At 46.0% G+C, this 8,282-nt stretch overlaps 1 long non-coding RNA gene across 1 annotated transcript; it reads right to left on the bottom strand.

Annotated features, from left to right (window-relative positions):
• Positions 1-2,650: 2,650 nt before the first annotated feature.
• Positions 2,651-6,221, bottom strand: LOC108589028 (uncharacterized). Its single transcript, XR_001908159.4, has 2 exons — positions 6,142-6,221; positions 2,651-4,811 (listed from the first exon to the last, which is right to left on the bottom strand). It is a non-coding gene; the product is annotated as an uncharacterized LOC108589028 (long non-coding RNA).
• Between the last annotated feature and the right edge of the window lie 2,061 nt (positions 6,222-8,282).

Genomic DNA, 8,282 nt, shown 5'->3' with positions numbered 1-8,282 from the left:
ATGCTGGAGCAAGAGGAAACTGACCCCTGAGGGTCAGCAGAGGAGGCAGTGTCTCAGTCTGGCCTCTCCCCGCCATCTGGCCGGTAGAATGATCTTTCTAAAGTGCAAGCCTGGTGTCGTTCCTCCCTCACTCATGAATCTGCAGTGGCTCCCCTGTTCCTGGCCTCGAGCCTGAGCTCTGCCCCCTGGTGCTGTCACCTGGATCCCTGTCCTGGCTCCTTCTGCACACACAGCCGTTGCAGCCCCAGGAGTCAGCCAGGAGGTCTGCCTATTGCCCGGCCTGTCTCTGTCCAGCCTGTGGAGGCTGGCTGCCCGGAGCAAAGCAGCGCTGAGTGTCTGCAGGAAATGGGACAGTGCTGTTGGAGAAAGAGCCTCAAAGCCCCAAGGGGACCCCAGCTCTTGGCCTCATGTGACCCCGTCAAGTCTTCATCTCCTCTCCATCTGCAGCCAAGGAGACGGGGTGGGCCCACCTGATCCTCTGCCTGGCACCAGGAAGATCCTTGCATGTGTGGACACAGCCACTTGAACGTCCCAGCTGTCCACAGGACTCAAGACTTGGAGTAGGAAGCAAAGCACCCCAGGCTCCCAGCTAGAACCCTGCAGGGTTGGGCCCCAGTCATCCTCCCCTGCCCAAAATTGCCCTCCCTCCCCACAGCCCCTGGAGAAAGGGGACTCACCAGGGTCAGCCCGGTCCTGGCAGGAGTCCCCAGGTCCCCTCCTGGCTCCCTGCTGAGCTTTGAGAGCCAGAGCTGGGGCAGGGCTGGCTAGAGCCCTCACTGCCTCCCACTCTGAAGCCACCTACCCGGGCACTTAGCACAGGCCCCTGCTCACCTCGCCCCGCCCTGCCCCACCCTGCGCCACCCTGTCCCCATTTGCCTGGCCCAGACATGGCTGCCTCGAATGTCCTCCCTGAGTCTCCTTGGCTCTGCGGCTCCTACCACCCACAGTGCACTTCCCGCCTCTCCCTTCAGCGCTGCTTCCTGCACACACCCCCTTCTGTGGCCCAGCCTCCTGATCTAACCTAACATTTCTTCTCAAATGCCAGCTGGCTGCAGCCCCTGCTGTGCATGTGCATGTGCATATGCAAGTGTGTGCATGCATAAGAATGTGTGTTCATGTGTGTGCATGTTCTGTGTACACGTGTGTGTATGTGCAGTTGTACATGCATGAGAATGTGTGTATATCCACTGCATTACACATATGTGCCCGTGTGTGTGCCTGAGGATGTCTGTAGGTGTGCGTATCTGCTACGGCGTGTGCCCACATGTGCACATGTGTGCCGACAGGATGTGTGGTGGGGAAGGGGCTGACACCACCTCAGTCACAACTTTCCTTTTTTTCTTTTTTTCCATCTTTTGTTTTCTGAGATGGAGTCTCACTCTGTCACCCAGGCTGGAGTGCAGTGGCATGATCTCAACTCACTGCAACCTCCACCTCCCAGGTTCAAGTGATTCTCCTGCCTCAGCCTCTCAAGTAGCTGGAACTACAGGCATGCGCCACCACACCCAGCTAATTTTTATATTTTTTATTAGAGAGGGGATTTCACCATGTTGGCCAGGTTGGTCTTGAACTCTTGACCTCAGATGATCCTCCCACCTTGGCTTCCCAAAAAGCTGGCATGAGTCACCACACCCAGCCAGTAACACCTTTTCTTCCAAGGCCTCTCCCCTGGGGACTGGAACTCATTTGACCCCTAGTCCTTGGTGCACCTGAGCCCTGCCCTGTGACTGAGTTCTCTGGCTGCGGGACCCTCTTGTCCTCACCCCTTCAGCCCCACTGAGTCCCGGGATGGAGCAAGTCTGCACGCTCAGGCAGGACCCTGCCTCGCAGCCTCCCCTCTTACTTAGGTAAGGGCTCAAGGGTCTCCCCAGCAGGCAGGCTTGCTTTGGGACCCAGAGTCTGGGCCTGAAAGCAACTTCTCAGTCCCCAGCCAGGGACCCCTGCCTTCCCTACCACAGTTGCCACGAGCCAGAGAAGAAAGTCAGGACCCACTGAATCGGATGGTAACTTCTGGCAAGAGCCTGACATGACGGCCACAGTGTGGCGGTGGCTGGGGCTGGGCTGAACCTCAGAGGTTCCCGTGGAGGCACGCTCTTCTTAGCCTGTTCCTGGCATCTCCCGAAGACCCACAAGGGGCAACTCTCCTATTGGAGTGGCAGAAACAACCTAGCTTTGGCTTTGGGCCTAGCCAAGGGTGGTCAAGGTGCCATTGGGGTCCTCCAGCTTCAGTCCTCACCTCCCTAAATCCAAGGCGCACCCTCCAGCTCTGTCTCTTCCAGTTGGCTGTGAGTGTCCTATGTGCCAGGTCACGTCTGGGTCCCCAGCTCAGGCCAGGTGCAGAGCAGATGAATCACTGCAAATGAATAACTGGCACATGGCGGGACATTTGTGATGGGGGCGTGGCTTCTTCCCTGGCACTGGCACATGGCAGGACATTCATGATGGGGGCGTGGCTTCTTCCCTGACTCTAAGAGGCCACATTGGAGGTTATAGGCAGGGGCAGGTGGGAGCCAAGACTGGCCTACATCAGAACAGAAGCCCCCTCCCCACTCCACTCCTCCACACCTGCAGTTCCCACCACCCCCGAGGTTTCTGGAACACCTCTCTCCCAGACCAGCTTTATGGATCATAAAAAAAGAATTTCATGAGGTTTTCAATTAATTGAATTCCAGGGAGATTTATTTCCAATGTTATTAATAAATTCGAATGCCACTTATAACTTTCAATTGCCATTTAATTAACTTGAAATCAGTGCATTGTAAAAGGCAAATTAAACACTTTTCCAGGCGGGGGCTGGCAACTTAATGAGCTGGTATGTCCCGAGGGAGACGGCTGGGCTCACACATCCCATCAAACACTCTTGCCATCAGCAGATGAGAGTGTGATCTGGGTGAGTGATAACTGAACCTCTGCGTCCTCATCTGTAAAAAGGGATCACAGAACCTGTCTTCAGAACCCTCAGATACCTGGAGTTGATGCTGTTTTTTGTGCATAGACAAATACAGTGAAGGGGTCCTATGGCAGTTAACTTCATGTGTCAACTTGACTGGGCCATGAGGTGCCCAGATATTTGGTCAAACACTCCTGCCCTGCCCTGCCCAGCCCAGGTCAATTCATCTGGTCAGTCTACAGGGGAGTGGGGACAGGTCAGCATCTGCCTCCGTCTGAGTAGAGAACAAGGACGGCAGTGAGGACGTCAGGGAAGACCACGGGGCCCACTGGAGGGAAGAGAGTCTTCCCCTAGGAAGGGACAAAGCTGAGGAGTCTGAGGATGAAGGAGAAATCAGGGCAAATCGGGGAGGCACTAGCACATGCAAAGGCCCAGTGGTGTGCAAAGGGGAAAAGCACTGGAAATTGTTAGAAATGCTCTAGGGTGGGGCCAGCAGGGGACATATGATAATGTGGGCTTATTGCAAGGCTACAGCTATCTCAGGGGACCCCAAGGACAGGGGCTGGAGTCAGAACAGGGCCCAGGAGAGCAGTACTGGATCTGAGTTAGTCCCAGGGCCTCAGTGGCAGCAGGAGATTACTGATTCCCACAGGTTCTGCCCGCTGCCTCTTTGTCCCTCTTCCTGCGGCAATGTGTCATTTTGTCTTGGTCTCATAGCAGCAACCTGCTCATGACTTCTGCTTCTTCCCATGTCTTGCCATGACCTCTCGCTGGCTGCCCTCCAGCAGCAGACAGCTTTACAGTGACCCAATATTCAAACTGGGTGTCAAGCACCTTCATTGTCTCCCCAGGGACCCAGCACACAGGCTTCCTGGGGCCTCTCTAAAGGTAGAGTTCTCAGGCAGCACCTGATGCTGTAACAAATATCTCATTGACCTGGAAACAACATTTTTCATAGCTCTAAGGGTTGGGAAGTCCAAGATCAAGCTGCCAGCAGATCTGGTTCCTGGTGAGGGCTCTCTTTCTGGTTTGCAGACGGCCGTCTCCTTGCTGCCTCTTCACATGATAGGGAGAGAGAGAGGAAGCAAGCTCTGTTGTGTGTCTTCTTAAAGAACATGAATCCAATTTCAAGGGCCCCACCCTTATGACCTCTTATAAACCTAATCACCTTTCAAAGGCCCCACCTCCAAATATCATTGCACTGGGGATTCAGGCTTCAACATATGTAAACAAATGGTCTACAGCAATAGTATGCCTTGTCCTTGTAGGCAGGCAAGGACAGACCTCAGTCTGGTCTCCCCCAGGCCTGGACACAGACACCTGACAAGGAAGGAGGATTCCAGGGAACTAAAGTCAGAAGCCTCAGAGAGCAAGAAGCATGGGTTTTGTGGCCTGTTGATGGTGGAAGCTTCAATCCAAGTGGGAGAAGGCAGGCTTAGGGTCTCCAGCGAGGCTCTTGCTAGGCAAACACTGCAGCCTCTGCTTTGTTTATATCAGAGCTGCATTTTCAAACATAACCATCCCACACCCACTCTCCAGCTATTCAAGGACTTCGATGACATTCCTCCAGCTTCTCAGGATGTAACGGCGGCAAATCACTGTGCATTTTCTCACTTGCTGCTCGCGGTTCCCCATGCCACAACTACCTGGAAGGCCCATAATGGGCATGAAAGGATCTTCGCCTTAATTTTTCTTCTGCCTTGTAGCTATAAAGGGAGCATTTTTCTTTCCTTTCTTTTCTTTCTTCTTTTTTTTTCAAGACAAAACCAAAAGGTGCATCTTAATTAGGAAAGATGTGCAGTGAGATCAGACTGAACTCTGCCAGGCACCAGCCCTCCACTTTGTGTGCATGGTGCTTTTAATGCAGCCCTGTTGCCATGGCGATTACCACATCTCAGCTTACTGAGGTGGCATTGCAAACCTGTGGGGAAGAAACAGATTATTCAATAAATGATGCTGGGACATTTGGTTAGCAATTTGCAGGGAAATAAAATTAGCTCTTTTCTTCACATCATACATTAATATAAATTCCACAGGATTCAAAGAAGTCAATGTAAGAAAGGGAAATCATTAAAAAGCAAACAAATGTTTGATCTTGGGGGTACATCAAGACACTTTAAACCTGAAAGTAGCAGAAAAAAACAGCAACGATTAAGGTAGAATTTAATACATAAAATCTAAATCTCTTTGTTTTAAAAAGCATTTAGTTTAATTTATTGGGAAACTATGAACAAGAATAAAATGGTTGCAAGAAATATGACAAAAGATTAATACCTGAAATGCATAAAAAGTAATCACAAATCAATAAAAATAAACGTTCCAATAGAAAAAGTGAATGCAAAATGCTCAAAAAGTGAAATAAAAATATATAATAAAATATTTCAAAATATTCAGCTTCATTGATCAAAGAAATGCTCGTTAAAACATCAATGAGATTTTTCTATAGATTATCAAAGAATGTTTAAATATAATTATGGCACTCGATCTCGTTGAGTAAAGTAGGAAAATAGAGCATCTCACAAGTGAAAGTACAAATTGGTATAAAATTTCTAGGAAAAAAATTAACTTTATGCCATAAGAGGTTTTAAAATGTTCACACAATTAAGCTGATAATTTCACTCCAAAGATATCCTAACACGATGTCCAGGACTGAAGCTAAAAATGTAAATGTGATAATATTCATTGTAAGTATTTAATAGAAGTTTATAACTTACTAGAACACTTGGGCATGGTCAAATAAATTATGCTACATAAATATGATGAAAGATTGTGCAGCCATTAAAATAATCTTTTGAATAATATTTAATGGCATGGAAATACTTCTATGGCAAAATGGGAAGAGGGAAATAGTGTGCCAGTTGGGGTTCTTAGATGCCAGCAATGGAAACCCACTTTGGCTGTCTGGATAAAGCAGAATTCATTGGAGGAAAATCACAGGGCTTGGAATCAACAGGAACATAGAAGAACTGAACTGAGAAAGAAAGAAAAATTGAAAAAGAATCAGAGGAAGAGTGAGAAACAGAAGAAACGTAGAGAAAAAAGAGAGAAAGAAGAACAAAGGAAGGAAGGAAAGGAGTAAAAAGGCAAAACAAGGCAAACACCTATCAACAGCTATACTTACGGTACCAAAGTAGATATACGGTATCATCCCAAGACAAGGTAGAATTGGCTATTCAGAAACACCAGATTCACCCTGGAACCCTTATACCCTACAATGTTTTCTTCTTACTTACACAAAGTTAAGTACTTACCAGGTTGGGCAGCTTTTCCCCATCTTGTAGCTCAGCCATTGGAGAATGGAGCCTCTGAGATCGTCACGACAGGGACGACTGGGATGGAGGAGGCTCCGTGGGAGTGATGCCGTCATTTCTGTTCACAGTCCATTGGTCAACACTAGTCATGTGGCCCCCAACCTCACTGAATGGGGGCTGGGATAAAGAGGGCAGCGAGTCGGCTGAGGCTCCCATATGAAACACATGGTGTACTTAATTTAGGAGAATTTGAGGAAGATTTAATTTCAAGGAGACTATTTTTAAATGTGTGGGTGGGCTGCAGAAGATCCAGAAGGGAGCCTGTGATGTGCCAGGGCTATTAACAGCCCAAAGGGACGGGGGTCGGATCGGATCTTCAAAATCTCAACTGTATGCTGTTTATAAGAAGCACATTTTGAATAAAAGAACACTATAAAAGATTTGACGCATACAGCTATCCAGCTTCACCCAATGGACAATATATAGAACACACACCTACCAATTGCATCATATGTGCTTTTTAAAAGTACACATAGAACATTTTCCAAAATAGACCATATGCCTAGCCATAAGTAAGTCTCAACAAGTTTCAAATGATTAATAAAATATGTTTTCTGACTAGATTGAAATCAAACTAGAAATTAATACCAAAAATATTAGAAAATACCTCAAACCCTTGGAAATAATCCATACTCTTTTAGATAATTCAATATGTCAGAGAAGAAATCACAACAGAAATTATAAGTTAATGAAATAAAAACATGACATACAAAATTTGTTGCATGTAGTTAGTGCAGCTCTTAGAGGGAAATTTACAACTCTAAATGAATATGTTAGAAAAGCAAAAAGGTAGAAAATGAATGATCTGTACTTCACACTCAAGAAGCTAGAGGAAAAACAATGTTCAGAGAAGGGAGAAGGAAAAATAAAGGCAATAATTTAAAAAATGGTAGAAATGAATACAATCAAAAGCAAATGCATAGAGAAAATTTAAAAGCCACACATTGACGCATGAGATTAAGATTAACCAAACTACAAATACTTAGCAGGCTGGAGCAAGAAAAATAAAGGAGAAAACACAACTTAGCCATGGTAGGAGACATCACTACAGATCCCAAAGACTTTAACAATATAGTAAAAGGATATTGTCAACAGCTTTATGCCAATAATTTAAAAATTTAGATGAAATGGACAAATTCATTGAAAAACACAATTTATTAAAATTGTCATAAAAATAAAAAAATCTAGAGCCAGGCGCGGTGGCTCACGACTGTAATCCCAGCACTTTTGGGAGGCCAAGGCGGGTGGATCACGAGGTCAAGCGATCGAGACCATCCTGGTCAACATGGTGAAACCCCGTCTCTACTAAAAATACAAACAATTAGTTGGGCATGGTGGCTCGTGCCTGTAATCCCAGCTACTCGGGAGGCTGAGGCAGGAGAATTGCCTGAACCCAGGAGGTGGAGGTTGCGGTGAGCCGAGATCACGCCATTGCACTCCAGCCTGGGTAACAAGATTGAAACTCCATCTCAATAAATAAATAAATAAATAAACAAACAAATAATTTATATACTTTTATATCTGCTAGAGAAATTGAATTCATAATTAGAAACATTCCCACAAAGAAAACATTCCCAGCCTCAGATTACTTAACAGATGAATTCTACTAAACATTCAAGGACAAAATAGACAAACTCATAGAGACAGACAGTAGATTAGTTGTTGCCAAGGGCTAGGGGGTATTTGCCTATTCTAGACATGTCATATAAATGGAATCATACAATATGCAGCCTTTTGTGTCTGGATTCTTTCATTTAGCATATTTTAAAGATTCATTCATGTTAAAAAACTAAAAAATAAAACTTTATTCATTTTCGTGGCTGCATAATATTCCACCATATAGATAAACCAGATTTTGTTTATCCATTCCTCAGTTGATTGACATTTGGGTTCTTTCTACTTTTTGACTATTGTGAATAATGCTAGTACCTACATTTTTGTACAAGTTTTTGTGTTGACACGTTTTTGCTTCTCATGGATACACATCTTAGAGTGGAATTGTAGGGTTATCTGGTAACTCTCTGCTTAGCTTTTTGAAACACTGTCAAACTGTTTTCCAAAGTGGCTGCACCATTCCAATT

The sequence above is a fragment of the Callithrix jacchus genome, chromosome 2, assembly GCF_049354715.1.
Source record: "Callithrix jacchus isolate 240 chromosome 2, calJac240_pri, whole genome shotgun sequence".
NCBI classification, from domain to species: Eukaryota; Metazoa; Chordata; class Mammalia; order Primates; family Cebidae; genus Callithrix; species Callithrix jacchus.
Note: the sequence above shows the minus strand (reverse complement) of the source record. Positions and strands in the feature narration are given on the sequence as shown.